Consider the following 9,225-nt stretch of genomic DNA (forward strand, 5'->3'; position numbering starts at 1 on the left):
GTACTTCTTGTGGAAGAGCTCCACAAATCGGGTCCACGTCATAGTGGCAGCATCGTGGGATTGCTGGACCAAATCCCACCATATCCTGGCATCTTTCTTGAGTAAAGATGAGACGCAGGATATGCGGTCAGCATTATTAAGGTTCATGTGGGCTAGGATCGGCTCCACATTCCTTAACCATTCTTCTGCTTCAAAGGGGTCCGTAGTCCCTTCGAAGTTCGGAGCGTGCTGCTTGCGGAACCTTTCGTACACTGGCTCCATGTGCTGAACAGGATAAGGAGCGTAGTTCGTCATAGGCCATCCCGCATACGGACCAACTTGTTGGGGTGCTGGGGCCATTGGCTGTGGCTGCGGCTGCGACTGCGGCTGTGGAGGAGGCTGAGGCTGAGATTGAGCCTGTTGGCGTTGTTGCTGCAGAAGTTCCTCAACTTGTTGTCGCAGTCTGGCAATCTCTGCAGTGTTGTCAGCTGGCTGTGCCGGCGCATTGCGGCGAGCAGTAGCACGCACTCCCCTTCGGTGAACGGTAGGGACCGCATTGGTCGCTGGAACATCGTTGGAAGCGTTCCCGTTAGTGCGAGCAGATCTTCAGAGAGACATCGTAGCAGAGTTCTAACAGTTAAAAGAAACATGTTAGAACTTTTTCCTAATAGGCTCTAAGGCAAAAACTTATTCTAAAACAAACATATCTCGGACCTATTTATTATGACTTTTTATGAAAAATTATATAGGTCTTTATTTATTATTAGAGTGGGTTTCTATACTTAGAAAAACAAGTCATCTTTATTTTCTAAGTGTGTTTCTAATCATCCTATATGACTTAATTCTCAGGCTCGAAACTTATCTTTGTTCCAAAGTTAACCATATTGAGGGAGGGCTGGGATCAGTAAAATCGTTCCCACTACTAAGGCCCCCTAACTCTCAATAAGGAAACCAGGTTCATTGATTTGTATCCACCCTCACCGAACTCAGTCATTATTCATTTTATTTAGTATTTATTATGATTGTGAAAAAAAATTCAAACTCACACATGATATTCAAATAGCATGTTTATTCATTTGGAAAACAATTTCACTTATTACAATCATAACATAAAAGTAAATAAAACAAATAAAAACTACTAATCTAAAAATCGGGATCTTCTACATCCGATCCGTCATCTAACATATCATCATCTATAGCCTCATAGTCATCATTATCATGAGCATCAAAATGCCCTCTAGGAAGGTTTGTGAGAATCCTATTCTTTTGCTCCTTGGTGAATTGAAATTCAAATTTTGCGGTGAACCTAACTAAGAGGAAATAGTATCTCATTGCTAATGGTGATTCATCCTCATCATTCATTTCTTCCCATATTTCTTCTAAGGCTGCTATTACAGGATGGAAATCTTTAAACAACCTAATCACTAATACATATTGTTCCGTTGATCTTAGCATTATTTGTTTAGCCTCTTGAAGGCCACCTATTGCTTGGTGAAACAAAAGCAACCTTCGAGTAATCCTTTCTAGGGCTCCTACGGTGTTTCTTGGCTCCCTTATTCTTTTTAAGGCCTTAATGGCTCGGATATCTTGGTAGGTTAAAGCTCCATTCATTTTTAACTGAAACATAAACACTAAAGTTGTTAGCTATACACATAGACAAAGTAACTTGTAACTTGTAACTTAAACACTTACTTGGCGGTCCGATTCGGAGCTTTGAGCATGTGTATCGAGGAGAACTTCATGCGAAGGAACCGTTTGTCTCTGATACCAACTGTAATGACCCACTAATCTAGACTAATTGGACCATTATCGAAACTATACATAAAACTTACATTTTTACAAAAATACCATAATTTATTAAGTAACTTGAAAATAAGAGTTATTTACACATAAACAGAATACTAAGAAGGATTTTGGGATCCCATTGTCTTTAAAACAAAACAAGATTTAAAATAAAAGACATTACATAATAATGCGGAAAATACACATAAAAACCATAAAAACATAAAAGGAGACTATATCCTCGAATCGAATAACGCTCGGCCCCTTGACTCCATTCATCATCGATACACATTCTCCAAGCGTCACGAATCTTTCCGCCTCTAAACTTATTTTCCTGCACATAAACAGAAAGGAGTGAGCCTAATGCCCAGTAAGGAAAATCTAACACAAAGTCACATACATAATTTCATAAGAAAACATAAAGACTTAACATAATACATATAACATACACTTATTATAATGGCCATTATTACTTGGGGTCCCATAGACTAAACAAGCATATGCCCATGGGATTAGTGGGGTCCTACTAGCTAAGTAGGTCATATGCCCATAACCCATTTGGGGTCTTGTTAGTCATATGGGTCATATGCCCAAGCCTACAAACATACACATATACATATCATAACACTTTTAATAACATAAAACATATAGATAACATAAGCACATAACATGTTGATTCTAGCCTATTTCCTTACCAAAGTTACCGAGATTATGGACTGAGTTGGGATTGTTGGAACACTCCTAAAACCATAAGAAAGAGTAAGTCTAAAGAAAGGAGATGAAATGAAAGAGATGGAAAGACTAAACCATAGAAAACATACTTACCGACTTATATGCTTAAAAGTTTGGATTCCCTAACCAAAATAAGAATAAGGTTAGGGGACTGAGTAGAAGGTTTTGAGAAAGGAAATAACATAAAAATACAGAAAAGAACTAGAGTTTTGGGTTTACCTCAAAGATTGCAAGATCAATCTAACCTCCACCGAAATACTATAGAACTCACTTCCCAAGTGTTTGATAAGCTTATGATGTTTAAGCTTATAGTTTTTCCCCAAACCAAGTGTTTACACTCTCACACTCACTTAACACTAGCAGCCTCTGAACTTAGAGCAAATGGTGAATAATGGCTGGGTACTAGGTCCTATTTATAGAGTTTGGGAATGAAAATATCTTGATTTTACTTGAATAAAAATAATGGCTTTTTAAGTGAAAATCATTTGAATAATCGTTCAGCAGAGGCTGAAGACTCGTTCAGAAGATGCTGGACTGTTGAAGGAGTTTGAATGGCTGAAGGGAAAAGAATTCAAAAGTATTTGAATTCTTGCTGGTGGAGGCGATATATCGCCCCCTATAGGCGATATATCGCCTGGACCTTTGTTCCCGAGGCGACCGTGCATCGATTCGTGTTTTCCGTATCTACGTGCTGCGATATATCGCCCCCTATAGCTGTGATATATCGGCATACGCTGAATATTTAAACACGAATTTACACATTTTTAGCTGAGTTTGAATGGAGTAAACAGCCTTGACTAAGCCCTCAACGTGCTCAAAGCTGCTGACTGACCCTATACATTCAAACTTTTACCCTTATTTAATTTAATCCTAAAAAATACTTAATCCTTAATTACCATTCAAAACATGTGCTTAAAATCCTATTGGTTGATGTCTAAACCTTATAATATAATAATATAATCCTTAATATCAGTCACATTAATCAAACCTTAGGTTATACTTAATATTCTTAAACTATAGGTTAAACTTAGAAAATCTATAAGTACTACTATGAGTGTCCAAATAACTCCCGGTCTGAACCAAAAATCTAAAGTAACAATGATAACACTAAACATACTATAATACTACTAAACAATTAGCTAAGTAAAGTTCTTGGACTCTACAAATTTGTACACTTGTACATATATCAATAGTGGAAAAAACTTGGTAGACATATGACAAATAAAAATAAATAAAAAAACATGATCAAAGCTTCTGAGTGGTGCTTATTGCATAATATCACTTAATATATGAGTGGTGCTTCCACAACAAGCAGCAATAATTATATACAGCAATAGAACAATCAAGCAATGGCTACTAGGTTCAATGTTATTCATAAAATAAAACCACATTTTAAAGTAAAGAAATTAGGAAAAAAAGTTTTATCAATCGTTTTATTTTTTAGTTTAATCAAGAACCATTCAGGAACTACAGAACCAGCATACACCTTTATATATAACATATACCTATATTATATATTTATATATATGCATTAAATTAGAAAGTAGAATAAACAAAAGATAACAAAGGAAAAAATCTGTATAGAATAATGATAAAATAACAAAGAATTATAGCTACCATGTGTAAGTGTAGCTTGTTGTGAGTTGTCTTCTGAAAGCTAAGTGCTAACTCTGAAGAAATTTCTAGATCTCATCATGAGATGATTGTATCTTCCAAACAAAAGAGAAACAAACATATAATTAAATACAAATTCATGTTGGCGCAATGGAAGTTATCACAGAGGAAGAAAAAACACACTGACCAGCACACAAATACCTTCTTGCTTTCAAAAAATGCCATCTACACTAATACAATGCAAAAGTTATGCCATCACAAACAAATAAACCAAGCTCTTCTATTTGTTGTGTAATAATGACTAAATGATATTCACATTCAGTCATAATACAAACAATATATAGCAACCACCAAAAAATTTTATTTGAAAGGGTTTGTAAAATTCTTTAACACTAAATGTGCATAAGGATGGATCAAGGAAAAGAAAAATCCTCCAAATTGTCAAGAGTGACATGCCCAACCTTGATCATCCCATTTTCCATCATCATTCAATCGGTAGACCTTAACATTGAAATTTATGTTCAAAAACTAAGGTTAATTAGTCAAACGAACATATGTATACACAGTATATTCAAACGAATTTATATATATAAAAATAAAAATAAAACTCATCCTGAGAATGCGACACACATGGAGAGGAAGATAGAGAAAAAGAGAGAACCACATATGGGCCCTTGTTCTTGCTTGGCGCCTGAGGGCTGAGGCAGAGAGAAAGAAAAAGGAAGGGTGTCGTGGTGTGCTTCAAGTGATCATCCTTCAACCATCAATGGTCTGATGACTCAAAATTGTTGTAATATGTCTAAACATTCACAAATTTTTTTACCAAAAAAGCATGCTCATATGAAATGAAAGATACAAGAGCTCAAAAGGATAAAATGCCACTGAGTTGAAGGGAAACATCAAAAACATCAAAGAGAAACAATAGCTCCACCACTTGAAAATCATACATGAAAAAGTTCTTGTATTGTATATGCATTTAATGCTAAATGAAAAATGAAAAATAGAACCCAGTGCCAATAGAATTGGCCTAATATACTCAATTGGGGAAAGCAAGTAATCACTAGAGTACCCTTGTACCAATGACAATGGTTTTATAGTTATGATGTGAAGAAACAATTACTTAAAGACACCATGACTAGTCCACAAATTCAATCAATAAACAATAAAGCAATGGAAAGGGCAAGAGGAGGAAATTGAGAAAAAGCAACAAAAGTGCCCAATAACTTGATATATTAATCTTCGACGGCTCAATAATAATATAAGAGTGCCAGCTTTCATTTATTTTTTATTTTTATTTTTTTCGGAAAAGAGAGTGTGTTAGCACTTATTTATATATAATTACCATGCTATTGGATAAACATAATACACAATAGGATTAAATAAAAGACCACAAATTTTAATTTATGAAGTGATCCTCAATTCAAGGAATGAAGTGAAGCGGAGCTGAAAATTGACACCTTTGTCAACTAGTGAATTGCATATATAATTGCTAATCACTTTCTATTTTCCATTATTTTGTTTGAACAAACGAGCCATTTATTCTAAGAAGCCATTTAGTGAAAATATATAAAACTCTTAAGCGAATGAGACAACAGATGGGGCACGTGACCCACCTGGTGTCTTCTGTAGAGTGAATATTGTCTAGATCTTAGATCAAATCTTGCAAATATTATACATATAAAAGTATATCTCATAGACAGTATTACATGTATATACCTGAGCAAATATAGAGTTGACTTCAGAAATTTGTTAAAAAAAATCTTAATAAATGAAGACCTGATGCCGTGAGATACTGAGGTGTTGTGCCTACTGCTTGCTGCCATCTGGCTTTTGTGAAGCTTTGAGGTGTCCTTTCGAATTGGTGCCATGACTAATGAGGTGAGCTGCCATGAAGACCTGGTGTCATGAGGTTATGTGCCTTGCATGAAAGATAAGAGTTGCAGTGCATGAAAGATGAGAATGCCTCTTGCTTTTTGTCTTTCATAAACCGAAAATCTTGGACTCTTGGAATATTTCTGTACACAACCAAAATAGCACTAATATTATTGCAAACTCGCATCATTTTCAAAATACTTGTACACAACCAAAAGAGAAATTTTAATAGAAGAAAAACCTAAATGAAACTCAAACTTCATGCCAAATGCCTCTCCCAATTCAAAGAGAATTAAGTCGAAAGTGACTTTCTCAAAAGCTATTATGAAAATTACAGAGTATATAAATTCCAAGATCATAGTCAAGGATTCAATGCCCAAAAAGAAAAGGCAAAAGAAAAAAAAAATGCAGACCTTGAGATCAATATTGGAAAAATTGACAAGATAGGGATTGAATTTGGGGTCTCTGAATATCCTTCCATTTTCTAGTTCCATGATTTGTGACTTCTACTCTTAGAGCTTCTTTTTCCTCCAAAGCCGATCTCTGCTTCACATTTCCATTCTCTTTGTTTGTCTCCCTCCTCTGTCTCGCTCTCCACCAACGAACCTAGTCCCACGCTCGACCCCGCACACTGGCGAACATTAAATGACTATAGCAGAGATAGAAATTGTCAAGCTCCTGTGCGGTCAAGCCCCCGTCACCACCTCCGTCGAGTTTCCCACACCAGCCACCTGCAAGAGAGGATGTGAAAAAATGGAGTTGAGAGGTTAGAAATTAAATAGATGTGAGGGAGATAGAGCGTTGAGAAGAAAAAGGGTACGGCGATGAGAGAAGAGAGTTGAGAGAGAAAATGAGATAGGTTACTTTAGAGAATGAGATTAATGAAATAATAAAATAAGAAAGTATTTGGCGCTATTAATTCATTTGCTCAAAAATATGTGGGCCTTTTTTTTATTTCCATAAAGTATTAATGACGCTTCTTAAAATCTGTCATATATCAATGTGATATTTGGTCAAAAATGTTGTAGTGTATATATTTTCATGATCAAGTTTTTGGCACCGTTGCAAGGGACTTAATTTCCAATATCAAAGTTAATTGTTGTTTGTTCTAATTTGTTTTTTTTTATGGTTTTACACTTATTTGGATCGAGGTTGTTTTTTGTTTCAGTAATTATTGGTATATGCGGGGAAGTAGACAAAAGGCACGCATACCAATAGTTCTTGAAATTGAGAGAACGTGCAGAGAAAATCGCAAGATAAAGAAAAGTCTGGACTTTGTCATGGCTGAGAACACAAATAACGTTGTCAACAACAATGCAAATATGGGTAATGCAGTTGAAGTCGATCTACCATTAAGAAACTATGTACTCCCTACTATTATGGGGATATATTCAAGCATTCCTCCTCTAACTGTTGAGGAAAATAATTTTGAGATAAAACCCTCAATTATTCAGATGGCACAAAATTGTGTACAATTTGGGGGGTTACCAAATGAGGATCCAAATCTCCATATCACAAACTTTTAAGAGCTATGTGCGACATTCAAAATGAATGGGGAGAGTAACGATGCTGTAAGATTGAGATTATACCCATTTTCAATGAGGGACAGAGCTAAGAGTTGGTTGAATTCATTACAAGCCAAATCTATAGTTACTTGGGAAGATTTGGCTCAGAAATTCCTTGGTAAATATTTTCCTCCTGCCAAGTCAGCCAGAATAAGAGGATAGATAATTAATTTCCATCAGCTGGATGGGGAGTCTTTATATGATGCATGGGAACGATTTAAAGAGTTGTAAAGGAAATGCTCACATCATGGAATAGAGAACTGGCTACTAGTTCATACATTTTTCAATGGTTTGGGGGGCACTACAAGGACAATAATAGATGCAGCATCAGGAGGAGTGTTTATGAGAAAAAGAGCTAATGAAGCATATGAATTATTGGAAGAGATGGCCATGAATAACTATAATTGGTCTACTAAGCGTGAGAATAAGAAAGTAGCAGGAGTCTTAGAAGTTGATCCAATTGCACTATTGACCGCTTAAGTGGCATCTCTAACAAAGCAATGGCAGCAAACTAATCTTGTCGCACAAGCAATGCAAGTACAGAATGTCATGAATTATGACATTTGTGGGGGACCACATTCGTATGAACAATGCCCGAGCACAACTAGTTGCTTAACAGATGTGAATAATATGCCTTTCGAATAGGCATAGGTTATTGGTAACTTTTCAAGACCTGCACCCTACACTTACTCCAATTCCTATACTCTTGCTTGAAAAAATCACCGTAATTTGTCTTGGGAAAATAATCAGGGGTTACAACCACAGTATCCACCTCAACAACCCCTTAATCAAGTGACTTATGAACTACATACTAGACCGTATTATGATCCAAACCCACACCCATCTCATCCACCATCACATCCTCAAATGAACCCACCAACAATTCAGCCAGACCAATTAAATCAATTCATGATAGAGACAAGGTCTTTAATCAGGAGTTTGGAGACACAAATAGGTCAATTGGCATAAATGTTTTCTAATAGACAACAAGGGAATTTGCCTAGTTCCACAGAGGTAAATCCTAAAGAGCAATGTCAAGCTGTCACTTTGAGGAGCGGGATTAAGTATTATGGACCTACAGTGGATGACAAGGGGAAGAAGACAGAGGATCAACATGTTACTAGTCCAATACAAGAGGAGGTTACTGAAGACCTTCCAAAGACAGAAAAACAAAAATACACCAAGCCTACACCAAGTATTCCATATCCTCAACGGTTTCAGAAGACTAATCTTGACAAACAATTCTCCAAATTTCTTGAGGTATTTAAGAAACTTCACATTAACATTCATTTTGCTGAGGCTCTAGAACAAATGCCTAGTTATGTGAAGTTTATGAAAGAGATATTGTGTAATAAGAGAAAAATGGAGGATTATGAAACTGTTGCATTAACTGAAGAATGTAGTGCAATTATTCAAAAGAAGCTTCCTCAAAAGTTAAGAGATTCGGGCAGTTTTACTTTGCACCATTGGGAACTTTCATTGTGAGAGAGCTTTATGTGATTTGGGTGCAAGCATAAATTTAATGCCACTGTCTGTATTTAAAAGGCTTGGTTTGGGGGAAGCTAGATCCACTACTGTTACTCTTCAACTGACTGATTGTTCATTAACACACCCCAGAGGTATTATAGAGGACGTTCTAGTAAAGGTAGATAAGTTCATTTTCCCAGCAAATTTCATTGTA

The 9,225-nt window shown here is 36.1% G+C and overlaps 1 non-coding gene across 1 annotated transcript; it reads right to left on the minus strand.

Annotated features, from left to right (window-relative positions):
- Positions 1-7,691: 7,691 nt before the first annotated feature.
- On the minus strand, positions 7,692-7,798 carry LOC133833529 (small nucleolar RNA R71). The gene has a single exon (XR_009892905.1). It is a non-coding gene; the product is annotated as a small nucleolar RNA R71 (small nucleolar RNA).
- Positions 7,799-9,225: the final 1,427 nt, after the last annotated feature.

Source organism: Humulus lupulus, chromosome 4, assembly GCF_963169125.1.
Source record: "Humulus lupulus chromosome 4, drHumLupu1.1, whole genome shotgun sequence".
NCBI lineage: Eukaryota > Viridiplantae > Streptophyta > Magnoliopsida > Rosales > Cannabaceae > Humulus > Humulus lupulus.